We start from the raw sequence: 18,807 nt of genomic DNA on the forward strand, positions 1-18,807 counted from the left end.
TCATGTCTCCATCTCAAGCCACCATGGTTGTATAGTCAAAATACAAAGCCTAACATCTTTCTCTTGCGGACTCTCCCTAATTACGGACTGTCTTCTTTGGACAACTCGCCTCTTCCACAACCACCTCTCGGGAACGACAATTAGGAATGCACGACTTTATTTGCGTTCTATCCTTCCTTTTACTATCATACCATTGTATCTTTCCTATTACTATCATACCATTGTACCTTTGACCCCACTCCTGTGTTATCCCACAAAACTCCGGATTCTTCGTAGCCAGAATTTTTTTACACAATTTGCTTGAACACAAAGATGTTACTCAGACATTTAACAGAAAGTTTGTTATATGCTTCTTGCATTATGATGTACTATGTGTTTCACTTATTCTTGAGAGAAGATCGTTTAATGACGACCTTTCAGTTTCGATCATGCCTCTTCGTAGTACCTTTTGTTTCACCAATTCATTGCTTAATTTTGTTGAACATATTAAGTTTAGTCAGAATTCAAATACGCTCTCATAATCTTAATAGTATAACCCTCTTTTTTACTTTTGAATCATTGGGTTTATGATCTTCTGGTCATAAGGCCTTAACATGTTCCCAATGTCTTTGTCGATTTAAGGCCTTTTACGCTGTTGTGCGAGCAAACTAGGTAATATTTCGTGAAAACGAGAAACATTTAGCATCTTTCAAAGATTCCATTGAAAAAGCCCAATTTTTTTTTTCTTTTTTTAGAAAGTGGTCTATGCATGCGTAAATGCCGCCGCAAATGACACTATTTAGGACACTCTACGCATTTTTTTACAAAAAATGGAACGAAAAAAAGACATGTTTTGCTTACTTTTTGAGATTACAACTTAAAATCTAACAATAAGTATTAAAAAATATACCAAAATAGAGACCATTTGCACTAACATCTTCAATCCAAAAAAGTAATTAATGCAACTCTAAAAAAGGAGCTATTTTCAAGACATACAACTCATGGCAAAGTTATGACTCCTCATCATCACTGCTACCTATACCATCACCGTCACTCGTTGGTGTGCCTTCCTCCCTAGAAGGTAGTTGAGGCATCCTCTTCATCACTATCCAGAAAGACATTTTTTTCTTCTATGTGTACACCTGAAGCTAAGACTCCTTGGGTTTGTTGTCGTGTTAGCACACCCAAGGATGTGCTACCAAGCTCAGAGTTATTGAAGCAAAGGATCTTCTCTTGTAAAATAGAAATGGTTGACCTTCTCAAGTAGCCTACTTTTGTGAGAGTAAAGTCATACACCAAAATATCCACCTCATAAAGTGGTAGTACCCTAGTGCTAGCAGTGTTCTTTCCCCTCTTGCGCTTGCCCTTTACCTTTGTTGTATTTACCATTTTCAAGCTATACTTTCCCTCACATGCTATTACCTTGCCAATCCAAAACGGATGCTTTAAAGCATCATCCTCAACTAGGGTAGCAACAAGGGTACCCTCCTTTATGTCTAGTGGATCACCACTCCACATCTCTTGAATTCTTTTTCACCTTTCTTTCGATCGTTTGGCTCCTATATATATCTCTCTTGCTTCCCCATGCAAAAGTTTAGCGGTCCCTATTGGAATTGGTGCTGTAAAATAAGTGGTTTTTTCAGCAATAGTTGGCCACTGAAAAGAACTAGCTAGATTCCATGAGTTTCTTCTTGTTGTTCAAAGAACATGTCCCACCATTTTACATGTTGCTCTCCTGCATAGTGCTTTGCATTCTCGATTAGCGATCTTCTCTTTACAATGCATCTTTGATAGTCCATAGCACGGATACCTTGCTTTCCTCCTTTGCTTCCTTTAAGCTTTCCAAGGGTGCCATTTTTGAAGCTTCCATAACCATGTCTGGAAAAAAATTGGAAACTTTAAGGCCACCTAAAGGAAGCCACTCTGCATCAGTAGAGAAAATATTTCCATACAATAAAGTTTGACCACTTTCTTCTACATTGGTAACTTAGATCATTCAACTACTCCAAGTACCTTCTTTTTTCTATCCTTGGCCCATTAACAAAAAACTTGAAATCAATTCTCCTTCAAATACTCTACCATTGGCTTTGGTGTGTAAGCTTTCTCTATAAGTGTCATCATGGTTGGCAAAGTAAATTCATTGTGGTAAGGTAAATTTTTTGGAAACATGCTAAACATCTGATCAATGTGGTCATGAGTGTGACCCACAAGTAGAAAATTCACTTTCACTTTCTTAAACACCCCTAAGGAGACCAACATGCTTAGGTATCCAATAACTATTTGATTCTTATTCTCTTTTGCAATGTTATCTATAGCTATAAATATAATATGCTTGGCAATGCACCTTCCCAATTAGATATCACATGATGAATGATTGTGACGATTAGATTTGGATCATTATGGATATTTGGATATGTGATAAAAACCCTTGGGTGAACTTGAGCATTGTATACAAGGAAACCAATCAAATGCATTTGCACAAGTGTGTCTTCTATAATGTCCTTAGGCAGCCTAGCAAAGTGAGGCAAGCAAGTTTTTTCTAGTCCACTCCATCAATAACTAGCCCAAGATACTTTTCTGGAGATGCAAAACACTTTTCTCTATGGTCCATTGCCTTCCTTCTTTCATTTGCTTACTCTCCCAGTGAATTCTCAAAGCATCCTTGAGTATCCTTAGCTCATCTCGATCATTGGCAACCTTTCTTCTTGTTTTAAGCTTTGCACACACAGTGCACACACCCATTCAAACTTTTCGTGGGATAGTCACGTTGGCAAAGAAGGTTTTCCAAAGCCTGGTAAAATAAGAGTAGCTTGTATACTTCTCTTGTTTAGTTTTCATAGCATCTCTATACAATGAGAATACCTCTAAGTTCTAACCTTATAAAATTGTCAGATAAGTTAAATCGTCATGTTGTCAGCATACATTCTACATGATACTTAAAATAACAATGAAGCCATGTTAAAGCATTTTGCTCTATTGGATCTATGGATAGTAAAGGATCTAATGGCTTCGATCTGCCCCATTTTTCGGTCCTGCACTTCACCCTCTCAAGCCGTACATTTCCAAGACTCAAAGCAACCTTAAAAGCTGTCCTACATACCAAATTAGAGCTAAGGCTATATTCGAATTTTTCATGCAAAAACAAGGTATTAGCAGACCACTAAGAAGTGCATCTTGCTCTCCCTTGCTCATGTCAAAATAGCGTGTTCATAATGACTTTAACTTTTGCAACCCGAACTGTGCTAGACATGCTTGCTTGCAACATTCTATTTTAACTGCATTCCTTAATTGTCTATCTGCACACAAGAAATCTTTTCACTTCAAACCATGGTAGGTCTTATCTCGATAAATTGGAGATGATGTCAACTGGTCAATGGTATCCAAGGCATCATGTTCATCACTACCATCATTTGTTGCTTGTGGTGGTGCATGGAGGTTTTACTTGGAGAAGTAAAGTGAGGACTCCTTCTTGTGCTCGTAGCTTCATATATCCATTTTCAAATTTTTTAACCCTAAGAGACAAGGAATAGGATGAGAATGAGAGACCCTTTGAATGGTGGTAGGGGGGTGAGCTCCCACCACTTCAAGAGGCGGGGCCATTATCCATGTTTTTTTCGACATTTTAGAACTAAGCTTAAAATCCTTGAAATATCAAAATACATGTCAAAAAAAGCATCAAAATGGAAACGTCCAAATAAGCGCCGATCTACGCGTAAGCCCATGACTGCCATGTTAGTTTTTATTATTCTTGTGCAATTCCCACTTCAAATACGTAAGCCCATGACTGCCATGTTAGTTATTTCAATGCAAGTTTGGCTTTAAATGAAACATGAAAGAATGTGGTTCATTAACAAGAACCAAAAGGGGATGCCATTTCAGTCAAGTCTAACCTGTCCTCCCTCGATATCCCCGTCATATCAACATGTGTCACTTAACCAACTTGTGACCATACCACGCTCATCAATCATGCCATCAAGTGTATGGATAAAACTATATTATATACGCATACTAAATCCACCATATTAATCCATACTAAGTCCACATATTATCCATACTGAGACCACCTTAGCACTCCATATTAGCACAATTCATGTCTCCATCTCAAGCCACCATAGTTGTATAGTCAAAATACAAAGCCTAACATCTTTCTCTTGCGGACTCTCCTTAATTAGGGAATGTCTTCTTTGGACAACTCGCCTCTTCCACAACCACCTCTCGGGAACGACAATTAGGAATGCACTACTTTATTTGCATTATATCCTTCCTATTACTATCATACCATTGTATCTTTCCTATTACTATCATACCATTTTACCTTTGACCCCACTCCTGTGTTATCCCACAAAACTCCGGATTCTTCGTAGCCAAAAAATTTTTACACAATTTGCTTGAACACAAAGATGTTACTCAGACGTTTAACAGAAAGTTTGTTATATGCTTCTTGCATTATGATGTACTATGTGTTTCACTTATTCTTGAGAGAAGATCGTTTAATGACGACCTTTCAGTTTCGATCATGCCTCTTCGTAGTACCTTTTGTTTCACCAATTCATTGCTTAATTTTGTTGAACATATTAAGTTTAGTCAGAATTCAAATACGCTCTCATAATCTTAATAGTATAACCCTCTTTTTTACTTTTGAATCATTGAGTTTATGATCTTCTGGTCATAAGGCCTTAACATGTTCCCAATGTCTTTGTCGATTTAAGGCCTTTTACGTTGTTGTGCAAGCAAACTAGGTAATATTTCATGAAAACGAGAAACATTTAGCATCTTTCAAAGATTCCATTGAAAAAGGCCAATTTGTTTTTCTTTTTTTAGAAAGTGGTCTATGCATGCGTAAATGCCGCCCGCAAATGACACTATTTAGGACACTCTACGCATTTTTTTACAAAAAATGAAACAAAAAAAAGACATGTTTTGCTTACTTTTTGAGATTACAACTTAAAATCTAACAATAAGTATTAAAAAATATACCAAAATAGAGACCATTTGTCACTAACATCTTCAGTCCAAAAAAGTAATTAATGCAACTCTAAAAAAGGAGCTATTTTCAAGACATACAACTCATGGCAAAGTTATGACTCCTACCCCTCAAAATATATATATATATATATCTTAAATAAAGTTATGACTCCTACCCCTCAAAATATATATATATATATATATATATATATAAAATAAAGTTTTAATTATTTCCCCTACCCCTCAAAATATATATATATCTTAAATAAAGTTTTAATTATTCTTGTGCAATTCCCACTTCAATTACGCAAGCCCATGACCAGCATGCTCTCACTGCCATGTTAGTTATTTCAATGCAAGTATGGCTTTAAATGAAACATGACAGAATGTGGTTAATTAACAAGAACAAAAGGGAATGCCATTTCAGTGAAGTCTAACCTGTCCTCCCTCGATATCCTTGCCATATCAACATGTGTCACTTAACCAACTTGTGACCATACCACGCTCATCACCAAGCCATCAACAAGTGTATAGATAAAACTATATTATATATGCATACTAAATCCACCTTATTAATCCATACTAAGTCCACATATTATCCATACCGAGACCACCTTAGTACTCCATATTAGCACGATTCATGTCTCCATCTCAAGCCACCATAGTACAACTATAGTCAAAATACAAAGCCTAACATCTTTCTCTTGGGCACTCTCCTTAATTACGGACCGGCTTCTTTGGACAACTCACCTCTTCCACAATAACCTCTCGGGAAGAACCACAATTTTGTGGAGTCAACTTCTAGAAAACCTGAACTATCTCTATGGATAGTTGCACCTTGTCCTTCCATGATCACTTTAAACCATTGCGCATTAAAGATGAACATGTAAAAGGTTGACTGGAAATCTATTTTTAGAATATCTTGAATCATCAAGCCAAAATATTCTATATTTGATACATGGATGTTTGTGTCACTTGCACTTGTTCGGATTTGTTGCTAGTGTTGAATTGTTTCTTTGGTCCTCTCCTTTAACTTGACGGACCTCACCAACTATCTTCTCATTGTCCTTATTTGTCCACAACAGAGGCATATCCTCGTCCTTTTGACTAAGGAACTCACAAATGTACACTAGTGACTCTTGTACACTAGTGACTCAGATGTCCTTTTTTTATTGATAGTAGCCAAGGAGGAATATTATAATTTACCAAAACTGTTGGCCATGTACTCCAAGATGTAGAGCGCAACCCAAACGGATTCACTCCATCCATAGCAAGACTCAAATGAAAATTACATGTTTCTCTCTTAAATTCCCGCCCCATCAATCCTCTATATGATTCCAACCAACACAATTAGCAAGAATGTGTAATGCACCATCCGTGGAATGGTTATTTGAATGCCATGTCATTAGCTCAGAAATAGACTTGCATTTGAACATGTGTTAAATGCAACGGATTATTCAAAAGTGTCTTAGTGTCTTAATTGGGGTAGTGGCTCCTTGTAGATCTTGTCGGTACCTATCTGAACCACACTTAGGACACTTATCTAGTTCTACATATTCATTTCAAACAAGATGCAATCATTGGGACATGAATGGATGCAATTGTAGTCCATTCCTAAGATCCGTAAGATTTTTAAGCCTCGTCTCTTGAAGATGGCATCTTATTTCTCTCTGGTAAAATAGTTTCCTTTAATAACCTACAAAGACATTTAAGATCATGGTAAGAACACAACATTGTTTCAAATTACTTAGATAGGAGTACGAAATACATATGTGAACAATTCAGTAACACTTTTATCACTCCACCCATAAATGGATTTTAGATTCAATAATGCAAGGCAAGTTTTAAGCTTTGATATTCGGGATCCATCATACAAATTGAGTGGTGCCCGCCTCTGCTTTCAATGCTTCTTCAATTGGGTCAGGTCGTCCACCGTGGTCTTTAAATAGAGTGTCGATCATTTCGTTCATTTTTGGTGCATTATGTGCATATTGCGGTTCTTCTTCTATGTTGGCATCTGTGTCACTTTCCTTGTTATCTTGTTGATCTAATATGTCAACATATTCATCAGGATGGGATATATTTGTAGATGGTGTTATTCTAGTGTGCCTTCGAGTTGTAGGTCATAAGATGTTGTACTCCATATCATTACCAGAGTCCTATAGAAGTAAAATTGAGTCTTATACACACACACATAGTATAACATGAACATACACACACACAAAAACAAACACACACACACACGTACATACACACATGCATGTTCATAAACATACATAAACACACACAAAAAACACACATATTTATGAAAAACTCATAGATGAATTATGGCACTCCACTATTTGATCTATGCACTCTGGATCAAATCTTCCATGATCTCATCTGAAGAGTGAGTGTGAAAGGGCCAAAGGGAGAGAGAGAGAGAGAGAGAGAGAGAGAGAGAGAGAGAGAGAGAGAGCAAGAGAGAAATGAAATGAAATGATGTATTAATGTCTCTAAGAGGCCATAGTGGCCTATGAGACCAAAACTGAGAGTACATCTGAAGTTGGTGTCTCATCAAAGAGAACAACTAAATGAGACTAAAAAGTACAATAAATTGATTGTCCTACAGTTATAATAACAGAACTATAAGACTCTGAGATGATATTGAGTAGAAAATACTGGAAAATACTAAAAAATGTATATTAGGTAGATCCATGTATGCTAATCAGTTGAAGTGTTGCCCTCTCCTAAGATCAAGTATCTCCGCCATGGGGCTGTCTAGAATGGAGAGGTCGTAGAAGCGAGGTAGGCGCCTCCGATGCCGAGCAATAATGGCTCTGATCTGGTGATGGTGAGGATGTCGTGGTTGGGATCCTAGTGGGCGTGGCCGACAAGCATGACATAAGATAACTGCTCTATAAATGGTGACTCCCTAGGAGCATGGTCCGTGCCGTGATGACCTAATGGAGGAGGTATCAGGAGGTGTGTGGGGTTGGGTTGCTAGTGCTGGTGCCGAAGAAATATGTCAGGGTCCTCTGTCTAGGTACATCATGGCTCGGCCTCCTGTCTACCAAGAGGGTATCTCTGTGTCTCCTGAGCTCAAGTAGAAACAATCCCAGGCATCTGTGATCCTCAAACTCCATGACCCTGCGTAACTGGTGCATATCTCCCTTGGAAGAGGCAGTGATATCTCCCTTGGATCTCATAATAGACTGTACATCGGCAAATGTAGTGTTCCTTTGTCTCTACCTCCTGGTAGCATAGCTAACAAATGCGATCATCTATGATCTGATGCACATATCGCCCTGTCTCAATCCGCAACTGGTGTGATGAGGTTCAGATCTATCCAATGGCACAACGTATCCCATGTGATAGGTGTACATCCATGTACGCTGGGCGGGTGATAAAATCATCCGATGAGAGGTGTAGAAAATGGCTCTTGTAATGAATCATTTTCTTGCCCAAGGGCTCAAGGGGGCTAGTCCATGTCCTCTCTGTGTCCACTCTGATGATATCCATCCTGATCACACGGTTTTGCTTTGGGCAGGTGAGATCCAAAAATGGAAAATCCAGATTGTACCAAAAGGGTGGTAGTGCCTCTATCTGCAAACCATGAAGGTCAAACCATGATCTCATCTGAGCGTACCAACAATGATTATCTCCATCCTCTGCCAATTGTATGGATGAGGTCAATGCCAATCGGGAGTACCTCTCCTGAGGGAGCTCCCATAGCCACTGTAAAAAGATAATTGCCAGCTCAACCCGAACAATCTCATGTGGTACTGATGATTTGCTTCGAATCATGTGGGCAATCATCAAAATCACTGGTCTCTTCATTTGCCTCCATCCCTCATCTGTCCCTCTCTGAGATCTGTGATGTATACTGGGTCCCCAAATTGGAGCTCTGTAGGAGGGTCGGTGTGACAAGCGTATCAAATAATCACAATTTAGTGCGTGGTTCTTGAAACTGTATGTGTGCACACTGCCTCTCAAGTGCCCCCAAGGCTGCATGCCCTCGAGCTAATCTAGCGACTGCTGCCTCCTTCAGGGAGAAACGCGGTCCTGTGAAAGTAACTCCCAAGTAGACATATGACCTAACATACTCTATCAGCTCCCCTCAAAAAGTGAACTGAGGCTCTAATCTCATTACTCATGCCTTTGTGGTGTTAAACACCATAACCTTGGTTTTCCCAAGGTTCACTGTCAGATATCTATCTGCACAAAAAGCTTGTAATGCATCTTAGAGGTGTCTCTATAATCCCTCCGGAGAGTCTGAGATTAGAACAATATTATCAGCATATAACAAGATGGGTATCAACACCCCTGTGAGGCATCCCCCTGGGCCTCCCAATCTGTCTACATAATCAGAGACCGCATCAATGTACAGTCCAAAGAGGGTGGGCGATAGCGGGCATCCCTGCTTCACCCCTATCGTGCTGGTCACCCTATCAGAAAGTCCGTCGGCCTCTGCCTGTCACACAGACTCATACAAAGCATATATCCCCCACAGTGCATATCCTCGGGTACCTCAATGTCATGCAATCTGTGCATAAGCCTGGCACGTGGTACGGTATCGTCGAAGGCTTTGCGGAAGTCCACAAAAAGTAGCAGTATATCCTTCTCTTCTGTGCCCTGCTCTCTTCAATAAGTGCCCGAATTGTCAGTATGTGATCCAAGGTAGTAAATCCTCTCCTCAATCCATCATGTCCATGTGCTCGATGCCATGCCTCTCTGCCCATCGCCGACTCCAATATAGCGCCATATAATAATGGCCATTCAAAACATCAACTTTTTCACACAACTCGATGTTTTGCATCAAAGTTGATGCAAAACATCACCTCTACCACAAAACTTGATGTTTTGCATCAAGTTTTAGATGCTCTAGAAAATAAAGTTGGAGGATCGGAGGTCGATTTTCACAAAGAGCCTCTTTTAGCAATTTTGACTACATTGACATGCTCAAAGGACCTGTTCTACAAATTTTGAGTACCAACACAACTATGTTTCTATGTGATGTGCAAACATCACAAAGAGATATAGCAAATCACTTTGTGACGTCTGCACATCGCATCGAAACATAGTCGTGTTGGTACTCAAAATTTATGAAATATGTTATCTCAGCATGCCATTGTTGACGGAATCACTAAAACAAGCTGTTTGTGAAAATCGACTTCCTATCCTCCTCGAACTTTCTTCTCCCCGGAGCATTTAAAACTTGATGTAAAACATCAAGTTTTGTGGTAGAGTAAATGTTTTGCATCAACTTTGATGCAAAAAATCGGGTTGTGTGAAAACGTTGATGTTTTGCATCAACTCAAGTTGTGTGAAAAAGTTGATGTTTTGCATCAACGCGATGCAAAACAACTGCAAAAACATCAACTTTTAGGTTGAAAGTTGATGTTTTGCATCGAGTTGATGTAAAACATTAACTTTTCCACACAACTTGATGTTTTGCATCAAAGTTGATACAAAACATCAAGTTTTATGAAAAAGTTGATGTTTTACATCTATTTGATGCAAAACATCAACTTTTCCACAAAACTTGATGTTTTGCATCAAAGGTTGTGCAAACATCAAGTTTTGTGGAAATTTAATGTTTTGCATAACTTTGATACAAAACATCAAATAATATGTTAGGTAAGGACAATATTCTCAGAATATGTGTGCGAGAAGATAAATTCATTGGAAGAAGCACATTCAAAATAGCCAGAGGACATTTTACTAGAGAAGTTATAGCTCAGAAGGCTCTTCGAGAAGGGCTATGGTGGCTTATGTTGTTCAAAGATGCCATATAATTTGTAAAGAGATGTGAAGAATATCAACAATTTGTAAAGAGATGTGAAGAATATCAACAATTTGCCATTCCACAAGAAGAGACAAAGTTTCTCTAGGCGCTAAGAAGAATTTATGAAGATGGTGGAGACATAAATGCTATGTACTGAATCATCATAAAAGGCTACAAGAAAGAGCCACTACCACCCACCAATGGATCCAATACATGGGTGCAATTAACTTACATCAAAAGTTTATAGATGATTGGGGAGAGAAGTTACAAAATATCAAGTACTATAGATCACCTCCAACTGACATAGCTAAGGTGGAAGTCTTTGATGAGCCAAAATCGAGTCGCTCCACTAGAAGGAAACAAAATTATGAGCTGACACAAAAGGAATGAGAGGCTAAGGCTGTAGCTAAAGCAGTTGAGATGAAAGAAAGGAAAGGAAAATGAGCCTGATTTGTGTCCAGCACCTAATCATACAAATCATACACCATAGGATAATGTCCCACCCAAACCCCCTTCTTTATAGAGAGAACCCTGTGTGCACTATGCATAAGGGGTGGCAACACATCGTCAAACCCATCCAACATTTGATAGGGGTGAAACTCTACAAGTGGGGGGAGAGCACCCCATGACCCACTCGCATAGTTTCTCCTTCATCAAACACCATATAAGTGTGATGTCACACTTATATGGTGTTTCTCCTTCATCAAACACCATATAAGTGTGATAGGGGTGAAACTCTACAAGTGGGGGGAGAGCACCCCATGACCCACTCGCATAGTTTCTCCTTCATCAAACACCATATAAGTGTGATGTCACACCCAAACCCACTTCTGTTTTGCATCGGGGAACCCTTTGTACACTATGCATAAATGAGAGGGTGGCAACACACCGTCACACCTCGAAAATCTTACAGGCGTGATGTCCCACCCAAACCCGCTCTTTTTTGCATAGGGGACCCCTGGGTACTATGCAAAAAACCAAGTCACACCACACTGTCACACCCATCCGGTCCCTGCTGTCGGGGTAAACATTAGTCAGTGGAGGATTAGCAACCCCATGGACCCACTCACAAAGCTTTACCTCCATTGAACGCCGTACAAGTGTGATGTCCCACCCAAATCTACTCTTTTTTTCATAGGGAAGCCCTTGGGCACTATGCAAAAACAAAACAAGTGGAAACACACTGTCACCTTCACCGATGGGGGTGAAAATTTGCAAGTGTATGGTTCCCAACCCCATGGATACAGTCGCAAAGTTTCACCAGCACACCAAACAAACATGGTACAAGCCTCATGTCCTACCCAAACCCACGTTTTTTACATAAGGTGCACAAAAGAGTAGGTGGAAACACACCATCATGCCCATTCGGCATCTAATGGGAGTGAAACTCTACGAGTGGAGGGATAGTAGACCCATGGACTCACTTGCAAATTTTCACCCCCATCAAACATCGTATGGGTGTTATGTCCTACCACAACCCCCTTTTTTTCATAGGGGACCCCTTGTGCACTATGCAAAAAAGAGTGAGTGTGGCAACACACGGTCGCCAGCCATCGGGTGTCCGATGATGCGGGTAAAATTTTATGACCATTGGAGGGGTAGAAATCCCATATACCCACTCACAAAGTCTCACCCCCATCGGAAACCATATGGGCATGATGTCCCACCTAAATCCTTTTTTTTGCATAGGAAATCTCTTCTTCAAACAAGTTGCAATCATTGGGACATGAATGGATGCAGTTGTAGTCCATTCCTAAGATCCGTAAGATTTTTAAGCCTCGTCTCTTGAAGAGGGCATCTTATTTCTCTCTGGTAAAATAGTCTCCTTTAATAGCCTACAAAGTTGATACAAAACATCAAGTTTTATAAAAAAATTGATGTTTTATATCTATTTGATACAAAACATCAATTTTTCCACAAAACTTTATGTATTGCATCAAAGTTGATGCAAAACATCAAGTTTTATGGGAATTTGATGTTTTGCATAACTTTGATACAAAACATCAAATATTGTAAAAAAGTTAATTTTTCGCATAGAAAGTTAATGTTTTGAATATAAAGTTAATGTTTTACATCAACTTGATGCAAAATATCAAATTTTTGTAAAAGTTGATGTTTTGTATCAAGTTGATGGAAAACATCAAGTCTTAGCTCAGAAGGTCTTACTCAGCATTAAGTTGGCTTGCAAATGTTGTAGCTAAAACATCCTTACTATGTGTAGTAACCAGTAGGATTCGAACCTAAGTCCCTGCCTGATATTTCACAAAAAAGCATTTTTGAAAGTAAAAACTTTTGTTTCTTAAAGCAAGCTTTTTCATAATTTATAAAATCATTTAATAGATAAAATTACCATTTAACTCTTTTTTGTCACATCAAGGATACATCTTCTTTAAAATGAGTGTGTAATTATTTTTCAAAATTAAACAACTTTTAAATAGCTTATTCATGATATTTTAAAATTCATTTATACGTAACGAAATCTTTTTTAAAAACTATATATTATCAATTAAGAAATTGTGATACTCAAGAGTTTCAAAATGGATTTTAATACTACTCTCATCAAGAGCCAAAATAGGGTTTTATAAGTAAGATAATAATTGTATCAAGATAACACTTTTGTACTATAATTATATTAATAGTTTTTTATAGTTACACTCTGTAGAACATCCTCAATCATGCTAACATGGTAGATGACCCAAGGAGTCTAAGCTTCAAGTGTACACATAGAAGAAAAAAATGTATTTGTGGATAGTGAAGAAGAGGATGCCTCGTCTACCTTATGAGGAAAAGGCACATCAACTAGTGATGGTGTAACAATGATTATAAGGAACCATAAGCTATATGTTTCGAAAATAGCTTCTTTTTACGGTTGTATCATTTTTTAATGGATTGAATATGGAAATAATAAACATTGTCTCTATTTTGGCATGTTTTTTGAAAACTTATTGTTAGATTTTCAATCGTAATCTCAAAAATTAAGCAAAACAAAGTCTTTTTTTTCATGTCAATTTTTGTAAGAAATGTGTAAAGTGCCCAAAATATTATCGTTTTTTGGCAATGTTGTATGCATGCGTAGACCACTTTTTCAAAAGAGGTAAAAAACTAAACTTTTTTTATGGAATCTTTGAAAGATGCCAAATGTTTCTCGTTTTCAAGAAATATTACTTATTTTGTCTAGAGTATTGTGTGTGTTGATTTCAAAAAGGTCAAAGCAGCTACCAGGAAGGACCATGACCCATTACCATATATGGAGCATGTATTAGAACAGGTAGCGAGTAATGAAGCATACAACTTCTTAGACGTTTTTTTGGGATACAACCAAGTGTCCATTGCACCAGAGGACCAACACAAGATGGCCTTCAACACAATATGCGGGACCCATACTTACAAGGTTATGCCTTTTGTCCTCACTAATGCCCCTGCAACATTCCAACGATTAATGTGCACGGCTTTCAAGGACTACTATTTTGCAAGAGTGGCTTGAGGTATTCATTGACAATCCTTGTGCACACTCACGATGGACTAAACATTTGACTTGCTTAAGTAAGGTGTTTGAGAGATATTGATTGTATCGCATATCCTTAAACCCTTTAAAATGCCAATTTGGATCAAGAACAATGTTATATTGGGACACATTGTGTCTAAGAATGGTATTTCCACCGATGAGAGGACAAGGTGAAGTTGATTCTGGAATTAACCCCACAAACACAATACACGGGTGTACAATGCTTTATGGGATCAAAGATTTATTATATTCTATTCTGAAATCACCAGACCTTTGTATGGACTACTCATAGTTTTTGAATGGACTTAAGAGTTCCAACAAGAATATGATCAGTTGAAAAGGGCACTAGCTAGTGTGCCAATTTTGAGACCACCCAACTAGGACCTTATATTCCATGTGCACATTGGTGCATCAAATTTTGCTATAGGGTGCATATTGGTGCAACATGGGGAATTCAAATTGGATTACCCGGTTTGCTTTGCCAGTCAGACAACTGATGCAGAAATCAATTATACCATAACTGAATGTGAAGGGTTGGCCATGGTATATGCTATCAAGAAATATAGACTTTACGGCGGCCAATAAGTTTATATTTTTTATGGAATCACAAACCTTATTACATCTAGTTAACAAGACATGCACTCTAAGAGCAAGGATCACACGTTAGTTACTCTTACTCTTGGAATTTGAGTTTATGGTCACGATAAGGAAAGGATCACAACATCTTTTGGCATACCAGATGTCAAGGATTCCAAATCGAGAACCTGCCAACTAGTGTGGATAATGACCTTCCAAATGCATGTCTATTCAAGATCGATATGGTACCTAAGTGGATTGAGGAAATATGTGAGTACCTAGCTAATGGTTTTGCACAAGATCCATCATTGAACAGCGATAAGATGTCTTGTCTTATTAAGTTAGCTACAACATATCAACTAATTTTGGGAGAATCATATATGCTAGGTAAGGACACTATTCTCACAATATGTGTGCGAGAAGATAAATTCGTTGGAAGAAGCACATTCAGAATAGCCAGAGGTCATTTTACTAGAGAAGTTATAGCTCAGAAGGATCTTCAAGAAGGGCTATGGTGGCCTATGTTGTTCGGAGATGCCATATAATTTGTAAAGAGATGTGAAGAATATCAACATTTTGCCATTCCACAACAAAATGATAGGATGCCACTTACCCCTATAATAGTGAGACAACCTTTTGAGAAATGGGACATTGATTTTGTTGGACCCATTAGTCCAACGGAGCATCCATCTCACAAGCTCGATGTGTGATCGTTGCCACAGATTATTTCACCAAGTGGGAAGAGGTGAGAGCCTCTAAAAAATTTGAAGCTCGAGATACAGGTAAATTCTTGTATAAGTAAATCATATCCAGATTTGGTTGCTTGCTGCTAGAATTAGTCAATGATTGGGGTTCACATTTCATCAATGAGGAGATTGAACATTTACTCATGGGGCTCCTTGTAGTACATCGTAAATCATCACCTTAATATTCACAGGAAAATGGCCAAGATGAGAGTACAAAAAATATCCTATGTGCGATCTTGACCAAGACCTTAGAAGCGAGTCAAATAGATTAGGAGAACAAGTCGACTGCAGCATAAGCAACACCAATTCATTAGTCACCCCACCACAAGAAAAACAAAGCCCACAACATCCAAGGAAACTTCACGAAGTAGCTCCAAATTTGATATGGATTCCCAATCTAAAGGAAGAGACAAAGTTTGTCCAGACACTAAGAAGAATTTACGAAGATGGTGGAGAAATAAATGTTATGTAGTGAATCATCATAAAAGGCTGCAGGAAAGAACCACTACCACCCCCAATGGATCCAATACATGGGTGCAATTAAAGTTGATAGTTGGGGAGACGAATTACAAAATATCAAGTACTGTAGATCACCTCAAATTGATATAGCTAGGGTGAAAGTCTTTGATGAGCCAAAACCGAGTCACTCCACTAGAAGGAAACAAAATTGTGAACTCACACAGAAGGAATGAGAGGCTAAGGCTGTAGCTAAAGCAGTTGATGAAGGAAAGGAAAGGAAAATGAGCTTGATTTGTGCCCAGCACCTAATCATTACAAGCCATACACCATAGGATAATGTCCCACCCAAACCCCCTTCTTTTATATAGAGAACCCTGTGTGCACTATACATAAGGGGTGGCAACACATCGTCACGCCTATCCAACATTTGCTAGGGGTGACACGTTACAAGTGGGGGGAGAGCACCCCATGACCCACTCGCATAGTTTCTCCTTCATCAAACACCATATAAGTGTGATGTCACACCCAAACCCACTTTTGTTTTGCATCGGGGACCCCTTTGTACACTATGCATAAATGAGAGGGTGGCAACACACCGTCACACCCATCTAACGTTCAATGGGCATGAAAATTTACGAGAAGGGAGGTAATAGCCCCATGGACCCATTTGAATAGTTGCAACCCCATGGAAAATCTTACAGGCGTGATGTCCCACCCAAACCCGCTCTTTTTTGCACAGGGGACCCCTTGGGTACTATGCGAAAAACCAAGTCACACCACACCATCACACCCACCCGGTCCTTGCTATGGGGGTAAACTGAAGGATAAGCAACCCCATGGACCCACTCGCAAAGCTTTACCTCCATTGAACGCCGTATAGGTGTGATGTTCCACCCAAATCTACTCTTTTTTTCATAGGGAAGCCCTTGGGCACTATGCAAAAACAAAACGGGTGGAAACACACTGTCACGTTCATTTTGCATCTGATGGGGGTGAAAATTTGCGAGTGGATGGTTCCCAACCCTATGGATATAGTCGCAAAGTTTCACCAACACACCAAAACAAACACCGTACAAGCCTCATGTCCTACCCAAACCCACGTTTTTTACATAAGGTGCACAAAAGAGCAGGTGGCAACACACCATCATGCCCATTCGGCATCTGATGGGAGTGAAACTCTATGAGTGGAGGGATAGCAAACCCATGGACTCACTTGCAAATTTTCACCCCCATCAAACACCGTACGGGTGTTATGTCCTACCAAAACCTCCTTTTTTCATAGGGGACCCCTTGTGCACTATGCAAAAAAGAGTGAGTGGCAACACACGGTCGCAGCCATCGGTCGGGTGTCCGATGCGGGTAAAATTCTATGACCATTGGAGGGGTAGAAATCCCATATACCCACTCACAAAGTCTCACCCCCCATCGGAAACCGTATGGGCATGATGTCCCACCTAAACCCCTTTTTTTGCATATGGAATCTCTTCTTCCCTATGCAAAAAAGAGCAAGTAGCATGCACCATCATGCCTATCAAGCATTCCTGGGAATGAAAATCTATGAGGAGCTAAGGGATAGCAACCCAATAGACCCACTTGCAAAGTTTCACCCCCCCATCGGACATCGTGTGGGCATGATGTTTTGCATCGGGGACCCCTTGTGCACTATTAAAAAAAGAGCAGGTGGCAACACACTATCATGCCCATCTTGCATCCGATGGGGGTGAAACTTTACGAGTGGTGACGTAGAAGCCCCATGGACCCACTCACACATTTTCACCGGCACCGTATCAGACACTCTATCTGACACCATACGAGGATGATATCCCAACCAAACCCCCTTTTTTGCATGGGGGGACCACTTGTGCACTATACAAAAGAAGTAGGTGGCAACACACCATCTCTCCCATCTAGCGTTCGATTATGTAGATAAAACTTTACGAGTGGGGGGTAGCACTACTTCACCGACTCATAAAGTTTCACGGCCCGTGATCGGAAACCGTACGTGCATGATGTCCCACCCAAACCCCCTTTGTGCACTATGTAGAAAAGAGCAGGTGGCAGTACACCATCATGCCATCTGGCGTTCGATGGGGGTTCAAACTTTCTAAGTGGATCCCGTGGGGTCAAATCCCTCTCAACTCGCAAATTTTGGTAGACTTTGGATGGTCATGTGACGGTGTATTTCCACCCGATCTTTTTGGCATAGTGCACAAGGAGTCCCCTATGCAAAAAATGGGGTTTGCATAGGACACCACGCCCGTACGATGTTTAATGGGGGGTGAAACTTTACAAGTGTGTCCATGGTATTTCTACAACTCCACTTGTGCAAAGTTCGGGAGACTGTTTAGGCATGATGACCCACCCAAACCCACTTTTATTTCCCCTTTTTGCACTATGCAAAAAGAGTGGGTGGCAACACACTGCCACACCCATCCAGTGTCTGGGGTGAAACTTTGCATGTGGAGTTGTAGTAATCCCATGGATCCACTAGCAAAGTTTCACCTCCATCAGACACCGATGTCCTACCCAAACCCCCTTTTTTGCATAGAGGACTCTTTGTACACTAAAGCGAGGGTGGCAACACACCATCACGCCCATCCTGCATCCATTGGGGTTGAATCTTTAGAGTGGAAGGATAGAAACCCCATGGAGCCACTCACAAAGTTTCACCCCCATTGGGTGGACACTGTATGGGCATGATGTCCTAACCCAAAGTCCCTTTTTCTGAATAGGAGAGCCCTTGTCCACTATGCAAAAGATCAGTGGCAACACACCATCACGTCCATTCAGCATCCAAATAGTAGTGAAAC

The sequence above is a fragment of the Cibotium barometz genome, chromosome 59, assembly GCF_041138505.1.
Source record: "Cibotium barometz isolate CiBa-2024 chromosome 59, ASM4113850v1, whole genome shotgun sequence".
NCBI classification, from domain to species: Eukaryota; Viridiplantae; Streptophyta; class Polypodiopsida; order Cyatheales; family Cibotiaceae; genus Cibotium; species Cibotium barometz.